The following is a 15,715-nucleotide window of genomic DNA, read 5'->3' on the forward strand; positions in this document are numbered from 1 at the left end:
CCATTAGCATCTTTCTTAAGTGATATTATGCCTGTATTTATTGGAAAAGCTTAAAATGTCATTTCAATAGAAATAGTGCTAACTTTTGAGTTTAGTTATAGACTTTTATCATATTTATCACTAGAAGAACAAGAATTTTAAAATACCTTGAAGGATATTTTACAATTTAATTGTACTCTTTTATTCAATATGGCAAAAAAAAAACTAGTAAGATGAAAATTTTTATTTAAAAGAAAAATTATAAAATGACGTTATAATTATTTTCATCTAATAATCCATGTACAGGGGTAGAAGAAATTATAATAAATTGTAATAAAATTAATTTAATGTGTTTCATCAAACTGATATGCCTAGTCCTTTTGGTGACCCTTCTGTCCCTATCCCTTGTACAGTTTTTGGTATAAAAGAGTATTGTATTTTGTCAAGGGAGAGATATCATGGAGCAATAAATAGAAAGATGACTTTGAAGCCAGGAAAATCTTAATTCAAAGTCTTGCCTCTGAAACATACTGTTTCACTTAAATTCACAGATCTAAAGGTAACTCTTTAAGATCATATATTACAGAGGTGTTAACTTGCATTGTTAGATCTTCATTTGAGAGATCCTCTTTCAGTGAAATCACCGCTCCAACTACTATCCCATCCCTATTTTGGCAAAGGTTTTTCCTGTATCTAATTATATGCTTTGGGGGTTATTTGGAGTTTTAGCACCATTAATTGTCTATTGTTTTCCTAATGTTAAACCAACCTTCTAGTGCTGGGAAAACACAGTATGGTTATAGTGTACTTATAGAATATTTTTCTGTAGTCTTTTAGCTAGAGTTTTACTTTATATATTTCCATAAAAATTCATTAGCAATATTGGTTTATAGTTTAGGACTATCTCATAAAACAAGTTTGACAATGTTTACTTTGCTGATTTTTGAGAATAATATATATTACATATATTTAGCTATTCTTCAGATTTTTAAATACTTTACCTATAAATCCATGTAGACTGGAGTTTTTCCCCCTTTTGTTAGCTCTTTAATTAGAAGTTCAACTAATTTTCTAATATTTGATTAAAATATTTATTCCATGTTCTATTGGCTCAAGTTTTATATTTTTGTTTGTAATCCTCCATTTCTTTGCCATTCTCAGTATTGTTGAGACATTATTGTGTTTAGCAAGTTCTGACTATTCTTTTTATTCCTTTTCTATTTGTGATTTTACCTTGTTCATAGTTTTAGTTTGTGTAATTTTATTTTTCTCCCACTTTTTGTTAAGGTTAGCTAAAATAGTATTGTTAGTCTTTTCAAAGAACCAGGTAGTAATTTTTATTATTGAGTCTTACTTTAAATTTTATCTTTTTCCCCAATGTTCAAAATTTCATCTTTTTTAACTTATTTCAGCTTTGTTTACTTTATTCTTTTAATTAGACATTCAGTTCATTTATCCTCTTTTTCTATCTTGCTAATATATGTTTCCAGAGTTAAAATGTTTCTTTTAAAGACTTCTTCAGTTGCATTGGCATGTTTTATCATTATACTTATGCTTCACATAATTATTATTTTTATAAGAAAATGTTGACTAATTCAAAAATCCAAATATGGGGACTTGTTTGAATAGAATTACTACCATCATGTGCCTCAACAATAACTTGAAACAATTCATATATAAGTGGGAATTTAAATCTATGATTAGGTAATGAGGGGTAAGGGGGATTTTATTCTATATATCTCATTAGTTCTTATTCTCTTGTAGGGCAAGAAAGTTGATAATTGTTCAATTAATTGTGGTTGGGACTCTGAATATATTTATATAGGTGGTCGCCAGGGATTTAATTTCTAAATCCCAAAATGAATTACTAAAGTAAATGGAATTTATGGTAGTTTATTTACAGTAGAAGGATGATTTAAGGAAAGGCAGGGTCACTAAGTCAGCTTTTCACTGTCTGCCTCCCAGTCATTCCTCAAGTTGTGTCTTCCAGTTGCTCCTCCTAGAAACTCTGAAAGACTGTCCTAATGTCTGAATCTGAATGAATGCTCTAAATCAGAATGCTCCAAATCTGAATGATCCAAATGCCCTCTTCTGCCTTTTGGCCCTCTTTTTAAAGATCTTTTTCTCTTGTGTCACCTCCCCTAAATTTCACATCTACCAATCACAGCAGATGCTTTTCTCCAGGACTGCCCATTCTTTAGTTCTCACCTTCTCTGGTTAGATTATATCTTTTTGGGTTGCTTAACCCCTCTTTTCATAAGTTCACCTTTTGTAGTTAATAACACCTTTTTGTGGTTAAAATCTAAAAATAGATTGTAGTTTACAAGTCTAGTTTCACCATAAAGGAAGAGCTAAGTACCTTCATTGTTAAAATGAGGAGATTACAATTTTATCTTCAAGAAAGAGCTAAATATCTTCATTGTTACAATCAGGAAATAGCTAAATCCAAACTTCATATAATTAATGACAAAGAGACAATGTAATGAAAAATAGGGCTGAAATGGATAATGGAAAAGTAATACTCAGAAGAAAGCAGTATATTGACTTAACCAAAGGAAATTACTGATCTTTGGAAATGGAATTTTGAATTTCCCCATGCATGTATTCACTCCTGACACTTTTACAGCTGCCTGTGTGTTCCCATCATCCATGTTCCCTAGTGTGGACAAGAGAGATACAAGGAAATTTCATGCAAGAAGGAAATAGAACTTTGGCTGGCAATGGAGGATGGGACTGGAAGCTAAGAAAAGCTAAGAAAAGCAGAAGAACAGTTGCAAAAAAGTTCTTGTCCCTTGGGGGCAGCAGGGTAGCTCAGTGGATTGAGAGCTAGGCCTAAAACACTTCCCAGCTGTGTGACCCTGGGAAAGTGACTTGACCCCTGTTGCCTAGCCCTTACCACTCTTCTGACTTGGAACCAATACACAGTATTGATTCCAAGATGGAAGGTAAGTGTTTTTAAAAAAAAAAAGAAGTTCTTGTCCCTTCTGAACTGAGAGGTGAAGGAGCAACCTCACTGAGCTTAGCCTGATACAATCCCTCATTGATTTGAAGAGACCCAGATTAGCCATCTTTCCTTATAAGTGGTGGATAGAGACTTTTTCCCTTTGGGGAAGGCAAGAGACTATCCATATAGAAGATTTTCCTATCAATATCTACAAAGCTGTATTTCTATTTCAGGAAATTACAACAGCCTGACTTCACCAAGGTCTTCAGGGACCCAGGTCCCCAGACCTTAGCCCTCAACCCCTGAAGTCAATTCAGGTTGAAAATAGAATAGGGACTTCCTGTTTTCCCTCTTCCCTAACCTACCAATCCTGTATCTATAGCCAATACATAGATCTTATAAATTATAGAAGAACTAACCATCTCATTCTTCAAAAAAGAATTCTAAAGGGGTCAAGATAGTGTTCAACCAGAAAAGAGAATAGAAACCAGAGATTGAAGGGGATTTCCTCTTTACCTTTCAGCTCTGGACATAGATCCAACTTCACCTTCTCTGGGACAGCTCTGCCTGGGAGAGAAGGGGTGTTTCTCTTTATCTGTTCCCTCCCTCGCAGTTACCTGTCAAACTTTTGTTCCTGATCCCCCACTAGTACACTAGCCACATGTTCTTTATGGGATTGCTCTCTATGCATATGTCCCTGGTCATGCTCTCTCTCTATTCTCTATATGTAGGTCTTACACATGAATTCAACGGTCATGTATGTTCTGTGTGTCCTCTCCCTCTAAGGTCATGATAATTCAAAAACCCTTCACAATCCTGGTTGCCTTTCTCTGGATACTCTCCAGTTTATCAAAGTCCTTCTTAAACTACAGTACCCAGAAATGAACAGAGGAGGTCAGATGAGAGAAGAATACTTTTTTTCAAAACAACTATTATTGCATTGCTCCGCAGCATGTATAATAAAATTGGAACTATATAAAGAAGATTAGCATGGCCCCTACACAAGGATGACATGCAAATTCCTGAAGCATTCCATAGTTAAAAAAATTTTTTTCTCCCCATGTTTCTGCCATTTACTACTCACAAAGCTGACTTTTTTGTACCCAGTAGGCAACTAGGCAGTGCAGTGAATAGAACTGGATTGCTATTATTGCTAGCTAGTTTATTATTTATTATTATACTTCTTAGTTTTTGATGTCTTCATATAAGCAATTGATAAAAATATTAAGCAGAACAAGGCCAAATATATATGCTTTGGATATTTCCCTAGAGACCTCCTGCCATGTTCATACAGAAATCTTAACAACTATTCTTTGAATTTTGTTACATGTGTATATAGGGACAACTTTTCTTTCACTAAATTTGTGATACTATTTGATTAAATGTCTTTTGCTTTGAGTCAATTTATCTTTTCATCATTCTATAACAGTCAAAGCATGAAAAGGAATAATAAAATATGATTTTGAGTGGGTGGCAATCCAGAGAGTGCCTTGAATATGTGTTAGTTTTCTAGGGGCCCAAGCATGGGCCTGGAAATTTTATAAGCATAAATATTAACATGATAAATTTAGCACAATTCTAAAAGAAAGAAACTTGCAATAAATGTTCTATAGCCAAAAGCAATAACATCTAACCAGAAGCAAACAAAAAAGAATCCAAGCCACATTCACATTCACCTAGTGTCATTTGAAATTGACATTGAAGTAATGGCATCTTAACGGGAAATTGTTTTGGTCATTTGGCAAAAGCTTAGGAAAATATCAGTAAGGTAGAGGAATATAATGTCTTCTGAATGGTAATCAATTCCCTATCCCAATTTATACTTCTTCTGCTCTGAACATTTTAAAAAGATATACATAAAAATTATAGTAGACACTCAGAATAATAATATAACAACTTGCCAATAATGCTTGGCTATTTCAAACTGTTTTAGATGGAAAAAATCATGGCACTTAATAACAAAGTAGATTCATTAAGAAAGAAAGATGGTGGCAACTAGTGAGAGAGCTGAGAATTACTAACAAAATGTTTCTGATCAATTCGTCTTATAAAACTGCTCCTAAAATCTCTATGAGCAATCCCTTGAAATTAAGCTAACATTTTATTGATAAAATGGAAAAGTTATCAAATATGACATAAGTAAAGTCAATTCTAAAGGAATAAAGAGGGAAACAGAGTGAAATTCCTCCTCTGACTAAGGAGAGTTTGTATTTTAAAAATATTTTTACTATGCTACATATTTTGAAATACTTAATTCATTTATTTTCCCAACAACAGAAAATCTCTATATGGAGGAATCATATGTTTAGCCCAACTCCCATACTATAATCTATATAGAGTATAGTACCTTTTCCAATATTTGGATCCAAACTGAGGCCAGGAAGAATTTTTAATACTATTAATTGTGAGCTTGAAAAAAAAATCTATATATATTTTAAAAGTGGGAAAGAGAGATAAAAAAGAGAGTAAAAGAAAAATCACAAATTTAGTTTGGAAGGAACTGTTTCTGGGTATGTGCTCCTATGGTTATAAGATAAATAAATAAAACTGAAAAATAAAAATAAAATTGCTGGGGGCAATATAAAGTTTAGATAAGACATGAGATCTGTTCTCATGAAACATATAAAGCAGTAAGGTCATTTGATATATACTAAAATAGTTTTACTACAAAATAATATTAAATTCAATGGGAATTCCAGGAGAAAAGAGGTTATTATCAACTGGCAAAAGGCAATATCATGGGAGGTTTCACTATAAATGTGGGATTTAAAATTTAACTTGTTTTTTAGATTAATTCCACAAGCAGCATCTGGAAAGGGGGCCAGAAATTCAAGGCATGAAAATTAGTAAAAACCACAAAGGCAGAAAAATGCAGGACATGTACAGAGAACCTAACTTACAGAGACTATATAGAACATAAGGAGAGTAGGATGAGATAGGGCTAGAAAAATATGATGGTGTCAAATTATAGAATATCTTGAGTACTGAGCAAATAATTTTTGGTTTTACCTGAGAAGTAAAGTACTCTGAGTTTTACAATGAGTAGAATAATAGCATGACTAAATATATTCACAAGGAAAATTAGTTCAGTAGCAACAAAAAGAGGGATGAGGGGAGTGGGAAAAAGATTGTTGGGAGATGATTACAATAGTTCAGGCTAATGGTAATAACAGTCTATGAATGCCTATACTAGGACATTAGTAGTGGGAACAGAGAAAATATATTAAAAACTTTTTTAGAGGTAGAATCTACAGAATTTGATAACTTCTTGGAAATAAGAAATAAAGGAAAGGAAAGGGTCAAAAATAAAACCAAAGTCAGAAACATGGCAAAATGAACAAATGCTTGTGTCACTTATAATGTATTCTGAAGAACATCTGACTATATTTTTTAAACTTTTTATTTTATTTTAATTTAATTTATTTATTATTATTATTTTATTTATTTTTTATTTTGCTAAGATATTTCAAAATATATAAGCAACTTGTTTTCCCAACAACCATAGGATATCTCTTCATGAGAAACAGTACACTGTTCCTTCATATAGAGACAAAGCAGGAATATAAAATCCCAGCATGTACTAGGTCCTGGGGGTATAAAGAAACTGAACTCAAGGGGTTTATAATCAAGGGGTAGAGAAGAGAATGTGGAATTTCACAGCACCTTTCCTTATTTGGAGTTTCAAGGGTCCTTCCAAATTGTTGGCTCTGTATGTAAATGCATGTGGATTTAGCTGTATTGCAATATGTATATGTTGGTGTGTGCATCCCCTGTTTACTTATCTGTGAATCCAATGTGCCACCTTCTGCCCAGTAGAATGTCATTTAATTGGAGGCAGAGATTCTCTGTTTTGGAATCCCCCATGCCCAGCACAGTGTCTGACACCTAAGAGCTGTTCAATAAATTCTTGTTGATTGATTGATCTTGGAGTTCCAAAATTGGGGGAAGAAAGTGGGGAAAGAGGAAGCATTCCAGGCATGGGAACAGTCTGTGCAAAGGCAAAAAAAAAAAGGGCGATGGAATGTTAAGGAAGCAACAAATAAGTCAGTTTGGTTAGAAGGTGTGGTGTCTGAATGGGAGTAAGATGAAATCATACCGTAAAGAGGCTGGAATCAGATTTTAGGAGACTTTAAATGCTAGAAAACAGAAAAGCTCGTTTTCTGTCCTAGAGGTAGGAAGGAATATTTTTTTGCCAGACATGCTTTGGAATATCAATTTGGCAGCTATATAGAAGGTGGATTAGAGAAGGGAGAGAATGGGAAAGGGAAACCTATTAGGAGTCTATTGCAATAGTGCAGGTAAGAAGCAATGAAGGCCTGAACTATAGTAGTGGCTGTGTGAGAGGATAATAGGAGAAATAGATGAAAGAGATCCTGTAAAGATAACATCAGTAAGACTTGGTAACTGACTGGCTATGAGAAGATGCAGGAGAGCAAAGACTCAAGAATAGTTCCTATGTTAGAAATCTGGATAACTTTAAGTATATTGTTACCCTCAATAAAAATATGCAACTGATAAGGAAAACTGAATTTAGAGGAAAAGATGAGTTCTGGTTTTGTCGATGTTAAATGTAATGTGCCTGTGGAAGAGATGCTCATCAGCTTTTGGGAAATGTGAGACTAAAGTTCAGTAGAAATATGTCAATATTTTAAATCTGGGATATATAGAACTATAATAGTTTAACTCATGGGAGCTGAGATGATCATGAGAATATAAAGTAAAAAAGTGATCCATATGCTTCTGAAATTTTTATAGAAGTGTGTCCTGAAGGATTGAAAAGCTCTTTAGAATGAAATTCAGAAGACATAAAGATAAAAATTTCTAATAAGGAAAAAGAGGATGTGCCAAAAAATACTAATGTGAATATATAGGGAACTTATCAACAGTTTTAGAGCTGAAATAAATTTTTATTTTAAAAAGATGATAGTAAAGGCAGGTAACTTTTTTTTAATGTAGCATAGCCCTATGTATGGGGTCAGGAGCACTAATCTCAGAATAAACTAATAGTACAAAAGGAAACTCAGGACAACAAAAAAGTTTTGCTTTTTCCTGCTACATTGGAGGAAATAAGACAATCAAAGAAGGAATAGGACCACTGCTTGAGGTACACGAAAGTACAAAAACTGACTACAGTGAGAAGGCAGAACAACTAAATTCTTACTTTGCTTCTCTTTCCTCTGGTAAAGGGGAATGATTTTTGATCTAGAAAGGACAAATCAAAAATGTCTTAATTGGGAGGTCATGCACAAGATAAGTAGGGAGCTAAGAGAACAATTTTTGGCTTTAGATAAATTCCAGTCACTTCAGTAAGATGAACTGCCTCCTAAGATATTAAATGAATGTGTAGGTGTGACTGCTGAGTCACTGTCAATGATCCTTGAAATATTTTGCAGAATGCAGAAAATTAGGACAGGAGAAATTAAAGTCAATATTCTTCCAGTTTTCAGAAAGAGAAGGAATGGAGCATGCAAACTATAGGCCAGTCAATTTAATAAGCACTTAGAATGTTGCCATAGTAGGTTCTTAATAAATGTTTATCAATTCATTGACTAATTTATTGAATTACTGTTCTTGATAGACTCTTCTAAAATTGTTCCTTTCTGCTAAAAGATTGCCTGCCCTTTGATCCAGCCATGTCACTGCTAGGTTTGTACCCCAAAGAGATAATAAGGAAAAATACATGTACAAGAATATTCATAGCAGTGGTAGCAAAAAAAATGGAAAATGAGGGGATGTCCTTCAATTACAGAATGACTGAACAAATTGTGGTACATGTGGGTGATGGAATACTATTGTGCTCAAAGGAATAATAAACTGGAGGAATTCCATGTGAACTGGAAAGAACTCCAGGAATTGATGCAGAGCAAAAGGAGCAGAACCAGGAGAACATTATACACAGAGACTGTGTATGTACACTGTGGTACAATCAAACATAATAGACTTCTTTACTAGCAGCAATGCGATGATCCAGGACACTCCTGAGAGACCTATGAGAAAGAACACCATCCACATTCAGAGGAAGAATTGTGGGAGTAGAAACACAGAAGAAAAACAATTCCTTGATTACATGGGTTGATGGGAATATGATTGGGTATATAGACTCTAATTATTACACTAGTGCAAATATCAATAATATGGAAATAGTTCTTGATCAATGACACATGTAAAACCCAGTGGGATTATGCATCATCTGTGGGAGGGAAGTGCGGGTAGGGGAGGGAAAGAACAGGAATCTTATAACCATAGAAAATTATTTTAAATTAATTAAATAAATTTTTCAAAAACTTGAAAAGAAAATAAAAGAAAATTGTTCCTTTCTTCTCAAATGCCACACATGTGTACAGTACATGTATATACCAAAAGAGTGAAAAACAGGCAAAGCCTTGAGGAGAATGCCCAAAAGGATTTTAACAGGGTAGAGCACTAGGCTAAATCCAATAAGATTAAATTTCAGTGATGATCAATGTAAAATTAGACCTGGGTATAAAAATTCAACTTCCTTTCCAACTCTCATTCTGTGATTCATTCTGTCAATTGACAGAGGGATCTCATTGAATAAAATAAAGTTCATTATCTTTCCCCAAAATTCTTCCATTTTCTGAATTTCCCTATTACTTGAGAATACCACCATCCTCCCAAGTGCCCAAGACTAACTACCTTCAAGTCATCCCTTGATCCTCATTCTCATTCACCTCACATATTCAATCCATTGGTAATCTTCTCATTTCAACCTCCACAGCATCTCTTACATATTTCCCCCTCTTTCCATTCCCACAGTTTCCATCTTTGCATAGGGGTCCCTATCACCACATACCTGAACTAACCATAATGCTAGATTGCCTCCCCTGCAATTCCAGTGTTCCCAACCTGACATAATCCTCAGCCCTGAGTAATCATAGCATTGATATCAAGTAAGAAGGATAGAAAAAAAGGCAGGGATATCAACTGGAAGAAGAGGAAGGTATCAAGAGACATTTGTTATGAGCTAAACAAAGCACGAGTGTAATATCAGCAAAGACAGGGTAGTAGTAGAATAGGAGGATCTAGATTGTGCTACTCAAGTACAAGTCATATAATAAAGGCTGGAGACAGAGTAAAATTGGGATTCTTAAAATAAATAAATCCAGGGTTAGCTTAACCTTTCCTCAGCATACTAAGCATGTTTCACAGAAACATTTGAACGTTTTACAACTAAAATATCACAGATGCTAGAATCAACTCTGTCAGTTCTTTCAAGGCTCATGGTAAAAAAAATTAAAATTAAAATTAATGCGCTCCAAGTTACTCTGCCTGAATATTTTTTCCTTTTAAATTAGAGAACCAGTCCTATTTGTCTCCCTTTGAGAGGAGGTTTTTAAAGAAAGGAATCATTCAAATTGAATTCTGTTTAAAGGCAGAGGAATTTTTTTCAATTTCCTCATCATTATGATGATTTTTATTATTGCCAGAAATACTATAAAACTGAATCAAGAAGCATATTTCATAAGGCTACAGACCAATAGCAAAACTAATGTTGTATGTTAATCAAGTAAACTGGAAAAAAAGTTTTGTTTACAAAAGCAGGTATTCCAGTTCATAGAACCAAAGAGACCTCTCTTCAAAACTATTGTTTTTCAAATATCTCTTCTATTGAATATGAACATACAAATTCTCCTTCCAAAAAATTTATTTAATATATAAGAATTCATAATCACTAGTGGTACTTTTCAGATTTCCTCTATCAACTTTATTTATTCTTACTTGACTAAGAAGTAGTGGATTACAATTGGTAGATCTGATAAATCTCCTTAGGATCAGGCATAACTAGGGCACATGCTCTAAGAAAAAGCCCCTAGACCAGTGATAGCAAACCTTTTAGAGACTGAGTGCCCAAACTGATGCCACATGTGAGCCTCATGCCACAAGTGAGCTCCCCACCTTACCCCAGACTGGAGAGGGAGGAAGAGCTCCCTTTGGGCTGCTGGGCAGAGGGGTGGATGATATGAGAAATTTCCTCAGGCACAGGTGGAGAGAGGGAAAGAAGCAACTCTCACTGGCAATCTCCTGCTCATGTGCCATAGGTTTACCAGCACAGGTCTAGACTCGGTGGACTTTGTCAGATATGTGATTGGCTAAATCCAAACTCTTCAAAAGGAAATCACTCATAGCCTAATATATCTTTAACTCATTGCCTTAATTATAAGCGTCTTCACTATTGTTTGGATTTTATACTGTCTTCTATCTATGAAGCTTTCATCCTATTTTTATTGTTGAGTTCTTTGATCTATTATTCTAAGAAAACTCATATTTTGCCATCCTTGACCCTAGGTTGCCCCAGGCCCTCCGAGTTCTCTTCTCCTACTTCTTTCCTTCTGAATGACACTGGAAGAAGTCACATAATACAACTAACTGTATTCATTGCAAATTCATGTAATCTACTCCCAGCTTGACTTTGCACTCTATTTATCCTCCCTACAGCTAACTTTATCACCTAGAGTATCACCCCTGAAATAGCTATTCTAAATCCTCTTCTGTCTCTTCAAGCATTCTTCTCTCTCAGCAAAGGACCTCACCTCCTACTTTACTGAGAAAATTGAGGCCATTTACAAGAGATCTCTCTACTACATAACTCTAAATCTTCTAAATTATCCCCCACTTTTCTACCTCCTTTGCTCTAAAAAAGAAATGGCACTTCACCAAAGATAGGCTATTGAATGTTTAACAAAACTCATTTTTTAAAAAGTACACATTACAAACTTTTATATTTAATAATATGCATTATTAAAATGTTTATATTCCTTTCTTAAGTCTACACAATCCACAAAACAATAAATCAACCATTAATTTGTAGCATTTTCCAACTTCTAAGTTACAAATGTTCACAGTGAAAATTTAATATCTCAGTAGCTCCAGCACACTGCCCTTCAACTTTTCAAGGCCAATCCCTCTACTTATGTCCTAGATCCCATCTGTTTCTGTTTCTTTCCAAAAGAGTTCCCTTTGAATCATTTCTTTTCTCTCTGTCATCTTTGATTTCACCTTATTGAGTGGCTATTCCCCTCCTGCCTTCAAACTTGCCCAGGCAACACATCCTTAAAAAACCCTTACTCTACTCTATCATACATTCAAATTATCATCCTATATCTCTTCTCCCTTTCACAACCAAACTCCTAGAAAAGGACATATAAAGTAAGTGTCTTCAATTGTTCACTTACCACTCCTCAATCTTTGGTTTCTGACATTTTCACTGATCTGGAACTATTCTCTCTAGTAGTACAAATGACTCCATAACTGCTGAATCCAATAATAACATCTCATCATCTTCACTCTTTTTATAGCTTTTGAAAATGATGACTACCTCTTTCTCATGAACAGAGAATGTGACATAACACTATCCAAATTCTCTAATCTGTCTGAATATTCCTTCTCAGGTCCCTTTGCTGGATCATAAATCATGCCCTGTCCCCAAGGAAATATCTACAAAAGTTTTGTCTAAGACCTTTCTCTCTATTTTTTCTCCTTTGATTATTTCATGTTTCCAAGAGTTCAATTATCATATCTATGTGACCCCCAAATTTATATATCCAGCTTTAATCTCTCACCTGAACTCTAGTTCTATATCACCAACTGTCTGCTGAACACTTGCATATGAATGTTCCATCTGCATCTCAAATTCAGTAGGTCAAAAATGTCATTCATTTGGTTGCCCCCTAAACATACTTCTCCCTCAAACTTATTTTTGTTGTTGTTTAGAGGACCACCATCTTTCTTATCTCACAGTTGTACAACCACAGAATAATTTTTTACTTACTTCTCCACACTATCCAAAGAGGTCTTGGCAATTCTAACAACATCTCACATCCATCCCTTTTTCTCTGCAAACACAACCATTAATTTACCACATCTCTTCTAGAGCAACCTAGCTGGCATCCCACTTTCTAGTCTCTCCTCATTTCTGCTCCTCATCTTCCCCTCAACAATTGTAAAATAAAGATTTAACTAAGTCAATCCCCAAACTCAAAAATCTTTTCTGGTGCCACAAAGACAAAATGAGATAAAATGAAAATTCCTCAGGCTGGCATTTTTTTTAATTTTGTTTAATTAGATGATTTAGAATATTTTCCCATAGTTACAAAATTCAAGTTCTTTCCCTCCCCTCCCCCTAAAGCCCCTCAGGCTGGCATTTAAAGTCCTTCCTAATGTGGTTTAACCTACCTTCCCAGATATTTCTCATCACAACTTTCCCTTCACACATTCTATGCCCTAGCCAAACTGGACTGCTAACTGTTCCCCAAACTCAACATTCCATCTCCCTTTTTCGTGTCTTGGCACAAGCTGTCCCTCATTTCTGGAATGCAATTTCTCCTCACCTCTATCCCTCAGAGACTTGACTTATTTCAAGGCTCAGCTCAGGTACCACTTTCTTGATAAAGCATATCCTAATCCACTCAGTTTTATGAATTTCTTCCTCTTCTGATTACTTTGTATTTACTTATGTATAAATACTATTTCTCCCACAGTAGTCTTCTTCTAGAGTGGGAGGAAGTTAACAGCAGAATACTGACTTCTTGATGGCAGGCACTGTTTTATTTTTGGCTTTGTATCTTCAGCACTTAGCACAGTGCTTTGCTCAAAGTAAGCACTTAAGTGCTTTTTGGACTCATTTTAATCCACACCTGCTAGTATGTTGATTCCTTCTTATTGTTCCATGGAATTTGAAATATTGCTTCTTCTCTAAAAGGTCTGGATTCCTAATCTATGGGAAGACCCCCAGACTCGTTATGTAGTTTCAGTGGTTAAAAAAATTCTAATGGAAGCAAAAAGTTTTCTAGCTTTTTATTATATTATATTACTGCTTCTTTCTTTTTTCTGCTGACACATCCATCTACTCACCAACCTATTAATTTCCCTTCTGGCTCCTTAAATTCTTTTTTTCTTCCTGGATTTCTTTGGGGATTATTTTCTCCTTTAGTCTCATTTCACATTCTCCTCTAAAAGAAGTTTGCATTTGGCAAACCTGAAGTCAGCAGGGAGACAGCCATAGCATAAACCCTTCAGATCATATACTTCCCAAATTTCATGTGAAACTACAATGATTTATGGCTCTCTCTGCAAAAACATTTTTGTCATGTCTATTACCCAAAAATTACCAGTCATGGTGTATGACTATATATACCATGTATATGTTGCTGATTTTCAAAGATTTTTAATACAATGAAATACAAAACTGAAACCCTAGTGAATATAATCTCACTTTTCTCTGATGATTCAGCAGGTTCCTTAGAGTTAATAGGAGAAAGAGAAGGGAACAAGCATTTATTAAAGGTCTACTATCTGCTAAGCATCTTGCTAAGTACTTTGCAAATATATGATTTGGTAATATTTATCAGATAAATATTATTTGACACGTATCAAGTAACATCTTGCTCAGTTAGTGTCCTCTAATCTGAAAAATTGGCAAAGTAAATGCCATTTGTAATCTAGGTCAGTCAGTCAGTGAACATTTATTAACCATCTACTATATACTGTGAAAGGGAATTTTTAACTCCCTTTGTTTTTTTTTGTTTTTTTAGCTAAATCAATCAAGAACTTGAAGTGCCTCTTCTTTCACACTTAGTCAAACACTTGAAGAACCTTTTACTAGAAAAGGAAGTTCAAACTCTCAAAGACAGGAAGTGGATGCGACAAACACTAGTTCCCCCTGAGTAGTGCTAGACAAATTAAGGAACTATGATTGGTGCCTGAGATGTTACCTGGGAGAACTGTTGGGTGGAGAAAAGTGCTTATAAAGGCAAGACCCAGCAAGAAGTCAGGCATTCCTATTTCAGACTCTAATTTTGGATTCCCATTTTTGGATTCTCATTTTGGATTCAGCTTCTTATTTCAGTTTATTGATTCTGTGTTGGATTCTACCTTGGTGGCTCTTGCTGAAGAGACTACCACGACTCCTGATTGGAGATCAGGACCTGAGGGAGCCTTTGTCAGAGTTTAGCTGGATTCCCCCAGATCGACAATTATAGGGTATTTAGCTAGGCAATATTTTCTACCTCCTTCCTACATTTCCCTCTCTTTACTATCTCTGTTGTAATAAAGGTACTAACAGCCTCATGATGTAAGAGTTAATTTTTATAAACAGCAACCACAACAACTTTTTATAACCCTTAATTTGACCAAAACCAATTTTAACTCTTACAATACTCTGCTAAGCATGAAGGATAGTCCCTGCTCTTCAGGTGCTCATAATCTAAGGAGGGAAACAATACTTTAAAAATTGGGGAACTGAGATGATATTGTTAACCAGTTTTAGAATGCTATATGATGAAGTTTTAATAGCCTGGTAAGAAATTTGGGGATGGCTACCCTACCCTGGGTACCCTCCTTAAATGGAAGATCTGGAAAGAGCTGTCTGATATCTATTCTTCACCCTCTCCCATAAATAAGAGGAAGGGTGCTAGAGGCAGAAAATACTGATGAGGTATGGGTTTCAGAGTAGATGTGATCTTACCAAAAAGTGAAGTTTTATGATAAAATCCAATAAAGCAATTGGGTGGATCACAAAGAGTCATACAATGACTGGAGAACATGGCTCATATGTAACACTCAATCTCCCATTTCCATGTCTTTACACTTCTTTTCTATGCCTGAAATTACACACTTTAAATCTGCCTCAGAGTTTTTTTCTTCCTTTAAGACAGAGCTTATGCACCATCTTTTTACAAAAAGCCATTCTCCAATTCCCCCAATTGCTCTCACCCTCCCTCCCAAAGTACCTTACATTAAACTTCTATGTGTGTATTTTATTTACACATTCCA

At 34.9% G+C, this 15,715-nt stretch overlaps 1 non-coding gene across 1 annotated transcript; it reads left to right on the forward strand.

The window, feature by feature from the left end:
- Positions 1-3,863: 3,863 nt before the first annotated feature.
- On the forward strand, positions 3,864-3,965 carry LOC130456603 (U6 spliceosomal RNA). The gene has a single exon (XR_008915674.1). It is a non-coding gene; the product is annotated as a U6 spliceosomal RNA (small nuclear RNA).
- The last annotated feature ends 11,750 nt before the right edge of the window (positions 3,966-15,715 follow it).

The sequence above is a fragment of the Monodelphis domestica genome, chromosome 1 (genome assembly GCF_027887165.1).
Source record: "Monodelphis domestica isolate mMonDom1 chromosome 1, mMonDom1.pri, whole genome shotgun sequence".
Lineage (NCBI taxonomy): Eukaryota > Metazoa > Chordata > Mammalia > Didelphimorphia > Didelphidae > Monodelphis > Monodelphis domestica.